This window comes from Thunnus albacares, chromosome 18, assembly GCF_914725855.1.
Source record: "Thunnus albacares chromosome 18, fThuAlb1.1, whole genome shotgun sequence".
In the NCBI taxonomy this organism is placed as follows: Eukaryota; Metazoa; Chordata; class Actinopteri; order Scombriformes; family Scombridae; genus Thunnus; species Thunnus albacares.
In genome coordinates, this window is record NC_058123.1 from 28,925,084 (window position 1) to 28,933,395 (window position 8,312).

Genomic DNA, 8,312 nt, shown 5'->3' on the forward strand with positions numbered 1-8,312 from the left:
AAAGCTTTTTGATGTTGTAATGGGCCCACAGGAGGCCTGCTCAAAGGGCTGAATCAGACGGAAAGAGCAGGGACATTTTCCAACCGCTCCCCACAACCACCTAATGAGGCAATATGTGATCTTTAAAAAAGAAAGTGGGTGCTATTAGATGAGGGAATATTACTCAACCAATATGTTCTGAGTCTGGTCCACTTTGACAAATTCAAGATGCCTGATTTTCCCCATTAATCTTCTTATCAAAGATGCCAACAAATGAGCCACAAGTCATTTCCAAATGTTAAGAAAAGCGCAGTTCAAGGGCAACATTCATTTGCCCATGGGGAAGATGAAATGAATGTTCTCCTTCATGTGTTAAGAGATGCATTAAAATGTTACATTGAATTGCAATCAGGAGAAATAATACATGAAAGAAATGTAAAATGTCTGTATGATGAATTTGGAAAGAAATGGTGAGAATATGTTTTTAGGGTTCAGAGAGGTTTTAGAGAAATCTGAATGAAAATCTTGGCAGAGAAAATGAATGAGAAAACTGTCAGCAGGAGTCACTTCACTCCTGTTGTAAATGCAAATTCATTTTACTCAAGTTGGCACCAGCCAACCCTGTCTCCTAAAAACAACCTTATGACCAAGAACCTTGATATTCTGCAAAACCCTGGATGGCATTCAATACCAACATTTTTAAAATTTGCACTTTCTACAATATTTGTCCATGGTTATTGTTAAGGAAAGATGCTCCATGCCCTGGTACACAACTGGTTAAGATGCATGTTACCACAGTGGCTGCTGTTTGAATGTTTGTTGCATGTCATTCCCTGTGTCTCTGCCCTTATACCCTGTCATCTTTCAACTGTCGCTATCCAGTAAAATCCATAAAATGTCCCCCAAAAATATTGAAAAAAAAAGGTTAGGGAAAGATCCTGGTTATGATTAAACAAAAACAAAAAGAAACTACTATCCTCCATGTCACCATCTAGTGCCATATTGAAAGGTAGTAACCAGTGGTAGAATGTGACTAAGTACATCTACTCAAGTACAGTACTTAGTTATAATTGTAAGGTACTTTACTTGAGTATTTCCATGTTATGTTACTTTATACTTACACTCCACTACATTTAAAATGAAACATTGTACTTTTTCACTCCACTAAAGTTATTGTTATGAGCTATTTTTTGATTAAGATCTTACATATGAAACATATAATCAGGTGATAAAATATGATGCATTGTTATAGATAAAAAATACCCTGTATAAAATTTGCTCCACTTCAGTCAACTATACTATTAAAGAAGGGTTTACATGTTAATGCATAAAATAATGATCCAATAATGTAATAGTATAAAACAGGAGATATTCTGCATAACACTAAATGCAGGGTCCTACTGGAAAACAGTCAGACTCTTTGTCTGTCCCAGTGAAGAGTTCTCAGAATGTGGAGGAGCCTTTTTTCCCTGCTGATTACATCCCCTTACATTGATTATGATCAAATTATTAGAGTGTATTTAATCCCACTAAGTCCACCCTTGCATACCCTTTCTCTCACAGTAGAAGTAGTTGCATAGAGCCAGAAATCCTGCAGGTGCTGTGTTCTTTCTCTCAGAAAATAGAGGGATTGTTGAAATGCATCCATTCCATCATCTGCACTCAGTATGATGTTTTGTTGTCTGGGCTCACAGAGGGTGCCATGTGGATTAGCGCTATAGTTTTAGTATGATGACCTCAAGCTGAAGAGAAGGAGTGCAACCAACAAGTGAAGCCAAGACTGGGACTCAAGAAGGAGCCACAGTCACAGCCAGCACAGATCTCTATAGACACATTCTTCTTCCTGACAGTTCAGAGAGAAAGTGAGAAAACATCCCAGAGAGAGAGAGAGAGCGGGAAGAGAGAAAGATGCGAGAAGCCAAGGAGAGAGAGAAGATAGAGGGGGAACAAAAGACAGAAGTGTTTGTTGAGGGTCTTTTTGGAAGCGTTAACTGTGTGTGTATGGATGTGTGTGTGTGTGTGTTGGGGCAGAATGGAACTCTATGAAGTACAGAGATCCTTTCTGTTCTGTACCTCCTTGCCTTGGATTGGACATTGGTCAAATTTCATGTTCTGTGACTGATAGAATGTGACTGCACTTTCCAAAAAGCCAGAAAAAGAACTTGTAATTAAAAGTATAGTTTGACTAAGCGATCAAAAAAAAATCTGAAGGTTTTATCTCCTTGGGACTAATTTCATGACAATATAGCCTTCTGATGGTCAGGAGGTCATTAAAATCTTTAGGATCCATCCCCTAGTATAGGGAACATGAATATCCATTCCATGTTTCATAGCAATCTGGCAGTAGTTGTTGAAATATGCTCTCTAGACCAAAGACACCAATCAAATAACTGGACCACCATCCTCAACTCTTCTAAAAAATACATTCATATCCAACTTCTTTCCATCGGCAAATATGTTTTGTAGCCAACATGATACTGCTTGGATTACACACTTTAATATTCTTGAACTTGAACTCAGTACTTTTTCATTTGTCATCATATAAAACCATCTCCTGGATTCTGAAGCACAATTAAATTTTAATTCAAAACACTTTAAGTTTAGAGTTGTGTTCACTGGCTACATATTTCATTGCCCTTGCTTAAATACTGAAAAAGTCGATGCTGACTTGAAACAGGAGATTCAGTGCATTGATCCGTTCAACATTTACTAAAAATTATTATCTTGTTTTAGCAGCCTTAACCTAACAACATGCAGGATGCAGGAGGTGAACCGTGGTCCCCACTGTCAACATAATAGTGCCCTGACCTCCTCCCTATACTCCTGTGCAGTATAGGAATGTCACACTCACATAGTTTAGATGGCAACTGAATTTCCTCTAAAATGTATTTGGCAAAGTAAATCAGCAGCAGATTTCAGCAGCCAGAGGGGGCCTCAGTATGCTTCACAATATGTGCTTGTCAGATCATTTAACTAATCTGTCGGCAGAAGTGGGAGGGAATATGTTTCTAAATGGACAATCTTTAAAATCATGCTCATTTTACACAGTGATGGCCAGGTGTGTACAGGTGTGCAAGTAGGCAGGTTTGAAGTTCCTAATATCCCTAATAAGTTATTGCAGCTTTCCTGTGTCGCTACACAGTTTGTTTTGTTTGCTTTTTGGGGATTTTTGGGGCATCTGGAATGTTAACAGTAGTCAGCAGTAGAGGTAATTCTTGTGAGTGTCAAAGGTGTAATCACTTATTATGAAGTATTTTGTTTAAGTGGTGACTGCTATCAAAAATAGGAAGGTACTTCCTATTTTTGGCTGGACTGCAGATGCAGGGCCAGCCCTATAAACACAAATATCTCTCACTGACTGACTGACTGAGTGATGAAGTTACACCATTGGTTGGCCAAAGGCAGTCAATGTTAAGTATCCCAGAATGCATTTCACACCAACAGGCAGCAATGGCAGAGCTTAAGCTGATGTAATTTTACTTCTAGGACTGAATGTCACTTTATTAAGTTTTAATAATATATAGTTTTATATATTATATATATATATATATATTTTCAGGCAAGAAAGTAACTATTTAGATTCCCAATATGTGGTCAGTTTATCCAAAAAATGCCTATTTGGAAATTTGCTTCAATGTTTTCAGAGATGTGAGGAGTCGTTGGCCGGGTGACACCAGCCAGTCATCTCAGCAGCTAACAGCCCGACTCCTGAGATGATTGGCCAGTCATGTTTATACTGGACAGAACAACAGCGCTGCCTGTGGGGCTCTATATATAAAATATCACCACATTTCAATAAATATAAATGTATTAAAATGAACAGATCAGTCTATATTAATTTAAAATTTCTTTTATTAAACTGCATAGCAGTTTGGATTTTTATTATACCTACATTACAGACTGAATAACGTAATTTCCTGCATCTCTCTGTTAGTGAGGTTATTTTTTTGTGAGGAAAAAAAGTGTCACAGTACAGTCAGGTAGTTGTGTTGAAGCTGAGCTGCTGCTGTCAGCAAGTACGCTGCTGTTCCAATTGCAGAATGATCGCACTGCATCCTCCTGTCCTCGGAAGTTTGTATTCCCGAGTCCAACTTCCAAAGTCTGAACTAGCAAATACACAAGTCTGACCTTGGCGTACTTGGTATTGAGAAAGACCCTATAACTGGCTTCAGTCAAAGCCCGGGGCACTTTGGTCGCCACGTGTCACCACTCCCTGTATCCGTTGTTTCAAATTAAAAGTCCTCCAGTGTTTCATACACGGTCCAGCCATATACTAGTTTTGGACCTAGTCTTGTTAATGACCAGTAACAACTTAACATTGCTAAAAGGCCAGTCTTCCAACTTTGGATAAGTTTGGAGAAATGTGGTATATTCCTTTCCAGTAAGTTTGGTAAACTGGTGTAAGTGGTAGAGTGTTGAGCCTGGGAACAGGGTTAAAGCAGGGCAAGACAGAGGGATAATGGGAGGAGGAAGGAGGTGGCTGTAGGGCAGGTACAGAAAGGCTCAGTGTTTGGACAGCTGCACTCGTCCTCTATTCAACAGCTCTCTCTCTCTGCTGTCCACCTCCTAGTTCCTCTCTCAACCCCCTCTCTCTCTCTCTGTCCGCAACAATATTAATAGATATGTATATATGAATAATAGTTTTCAAACAGGATTTAGAAAATGTCTCAGTTGATTCAGTTCAATATTTTTTTTTTAATCTCTTATATGTTTCTGCTTACTTGCTGATGCTCTCACACTGACAAAGACACTTTATGTTGAGCTGAGCAGAACTGATAAGTATATATCTTTTCTATATAGTGTTGTAAAAGTTTGTCACTCTATTCCAAACAGTTTCATCATGAATCTCTTAAGATTCATGATTCATGGGAGTCGGTTTTTAGTTCCTCACATATTTCAGTTGGAAAAATGGTAAACAGACTGCATTCATACAGCACTTTATCCAAAGTATTCTAAAAAAGTAATGATTTACATAATGGGGACTTGCTTTTTGTCCGTAAAAGGGAGGTGAGTCCCCACAGTGTGACTGTGTTAACAGATTTATGTCACCACAACATGAGGAATACCTGCTGCACAGTACCAATGTGTGCATGCAAGGTGCTGGTCTAGGCATCTGGAGCAACCTGGGGTTCAGTGCCTTACTCAAAGTCACTGAAGCTGGGGATTGAACCACCAGCCCTGCAATGGATGACCCTAAGTCTTGAGCCACAGACGCCCCCTCTCCCATACTGATTTGCTACATTAACTCCACCTGTGGTCCTCCTGGTTGGTTAAATGATCATCATGTCTTTGGTCAGAGGGACTGTTTTGATGGTTTTTTAAAAGGCTTTGATGCAGGACAACTCAATGTCACATGGCTGACACATGAGCCGACAAAACTCAAATTCTTATAACCTCAGAGAAGAAAATACAGTGTTATGCCAAGCTGTTGTGTATTACATCTAGTTTAAATCTAATTTCTCAAATCATCTATCTACTCTGTCCTGTAGCCAATCAGAGGACAAAGAAAATAAGAAGAAAAAAAAAAATTAAAACCACTGCGAATATGCGCCACAATGACAAAATAACACAAAACATTGATGACTGATGGTTCAAAATAACTTAAAAAACTCTAAAAGCAGCATCAAAGCTTTGTTTAAAGCAAACAATCACACTCAAAATATGTTTGCAATCCTGAAGACCAGATGTGACACAGGAGTAGGTCTATGAAGACACCATCAATCCAGGTTGGAAGTGATTCATATTATTTAATATGACACAGATGACTGCACACAAGATGACCAAAGATTGCACATCTACCATTAAAGCATCATCAGAAGTGCACACCACACGCACTGCAAGACTAAACATTCAAACTCAAAAACATGTTTTCCTTCTTGTCCTTCAGTTGGATGTTGTTCTCTTCTCTGTGCAGAATGATGAGTTTGTTTTCACATTCATCTACAGAGAGAAGTTCCTCTGTGTTCACCTCAAATCTGTGTTTAAAACTTGTATCTACAAGCCTGATTTGTAATCACAGCTAGGCATCATAACTAGTTTGGAGCCAATTATGGTTTAGTATCAGTGGGGGAACGTAACTAAGTACAAGTACAAGTACTGTACTTAAGTATAATTTTGAGTATGTGTACTTTACTTGAGTATTTCCATGTGATGCTACCTTATACTTCCACTCCACTACACTTCAGAGGGAAATATTGTACTTTCTACTCCACTACATTTATGTGGAGGTTTACATGTTCATTGTTGAGGTTACTCCAGATTCATTCAGATGAAGACATTAAAATACGTTCTTGTTTTTTCCCTGTGGGGAAAGGCAGACATAAAAGACAGGTCTGGTCTGATTTGTACCTCAGAGAAAATTATAAAAACAAGAAATTTGGTGAATGTGACAAGTCACCTTAAATCATTCATCATGTCACTTCAGAACAAATCTGTTTGTATGAGAGGTTCTTGCATGAGGTCTAGAAAAACAGCAACAGTGTTGAGTCACTTACAGTAACCTGTGGTTATGTTTTTCTGCCAAGCATCACCTTTCTATTTGGACACTCTAGACTCTGAGCACAACTCAGGATACATGTCAACTATGCACATAAGATATTTCCTAATCCAAAAGGCAGATTTTCATTACATTTACTCAAGCCCCCAGGAACAGCGCTGGGCTGTGAAGCCAATTTGACATAGCGACCAAACCATGTAATTACAACGTCACATGACGCTATTGGGCCCAAAAAGACTTTTTCCCATAGACTTACACTGTGAAAGAGACGTCCGTAAATCAGCTGATAATTTTTTTTGAGTATCACCACCCCTTCAAAATGACTCGTCTCACCACCAGAATTTGATCTGTTCGGTCCGATCACATTTCGAAAGCCTAAAAGAGCCACACAATTGAATTGTTTTATCCCCATTTAACACATTTAAACTTCCATGAGAATAAACCCTTTTGATTTTATTGACATTTTCTCATGGACAAACTTACATTACATTTTTACCTATAAGTGCTACGGCTTCACATTAAGAGAGGATACTCCAACACATGCTGGATGTACTGAACTCTGCAGCTTCAAGAAGCAGCTTTAGACTTTTAGTCTTGTTTATTTAAATATCTTGTTTGGTGAAGCTTTCAGTGTGAGTGTGTGTTTGTTCCAACAGGGGATTCATGAAAAGCCCTCAGCAGTTCATTTCAGTGAGGATATGGACCACCACTGCTAGGGGCCGCCTCTTTGGAGGAGCCTCCTTGACCCCCTGGCCCTGTGCCCTGTGCTTCCACACTGCTCCAGCTTAACAAGCATGAAGAGGTACAGGATTAAAGAGGATAAGAGGAGTGGAGAAAGGATGAAGGAGTAAAAACAGACTGTGTGTGTTCCTGCACTGTTCTCTTGTTTGTTCTCCCTCCTCAGGGAGCTGGGTGACCTAAAGGAGGAGGCTGGGTGGGTGGGTGGCGGCTTCGGGTGGCAGCTTGTTGGAGTTTTAATTAGTAGGAGTAATCAAAAGATTATTGTGAAGGAGGCAGCGGGAAATAAAAGCAGGATTCAGAGAGTGGGGATGTGCTGTTTGCTCAGCCAAAGCTCAAGAAGTCAGAGTAAGGCCTGGAGATTCTCTGGGGACTCACTTTAACATGTTTGTTAGCAGGGAAATTATCTCAGCAATCGATCAGATGGACTCATTTATTCACCTTCTGGAGGTTCACTTTGCACTGAAAGAGTCTTTCAGGGGTCGTGGTGGTAGTGGAAAAAGAAGGAAGAAGGGGAGGAAGTTGCTGAAGGGTGAGAGGCATCATATGTGAATGGAAGTAATCATAAAAATATTTCATGCTGAACACAAATACTGTATTATGACTGTATTGACATATTTAAACGATCTAATATTTTAATAGTATATATTTATATTATAGTATTATAACATATTATAGTATGAGTTTGAACCCTTGTTAGAGTGATACATTCTGATAATTGATCTTTTGCACATGATCTTTGGCTAAATTATTTTCTACACAAATTAGAAACAATATTTTTTGTAAAATACACCTTTACTCCATGCTGTTGTGGGCTGTCTGAGATGAAAGTTGATAATCATGAGAGGAACGTGGTCCTGTCTCAATGTGAGACACAGTATCAGAAAATTGGGACCAAATTCTTACAATGTGACTGCTGCCACAACCCACATCTACAAACCAAGCAATCAGAATACAACATGAAATGATACAGAATACACTGACTACCATAACGTTTTGTAAGTGCTATTTAAGAAGAAAGTTATGGGGAAAAAACACATGTTCTCTGTAAGACATCCATCAGAGCTGAAGATGGATGATGAGCTGATGATGTGTCTGT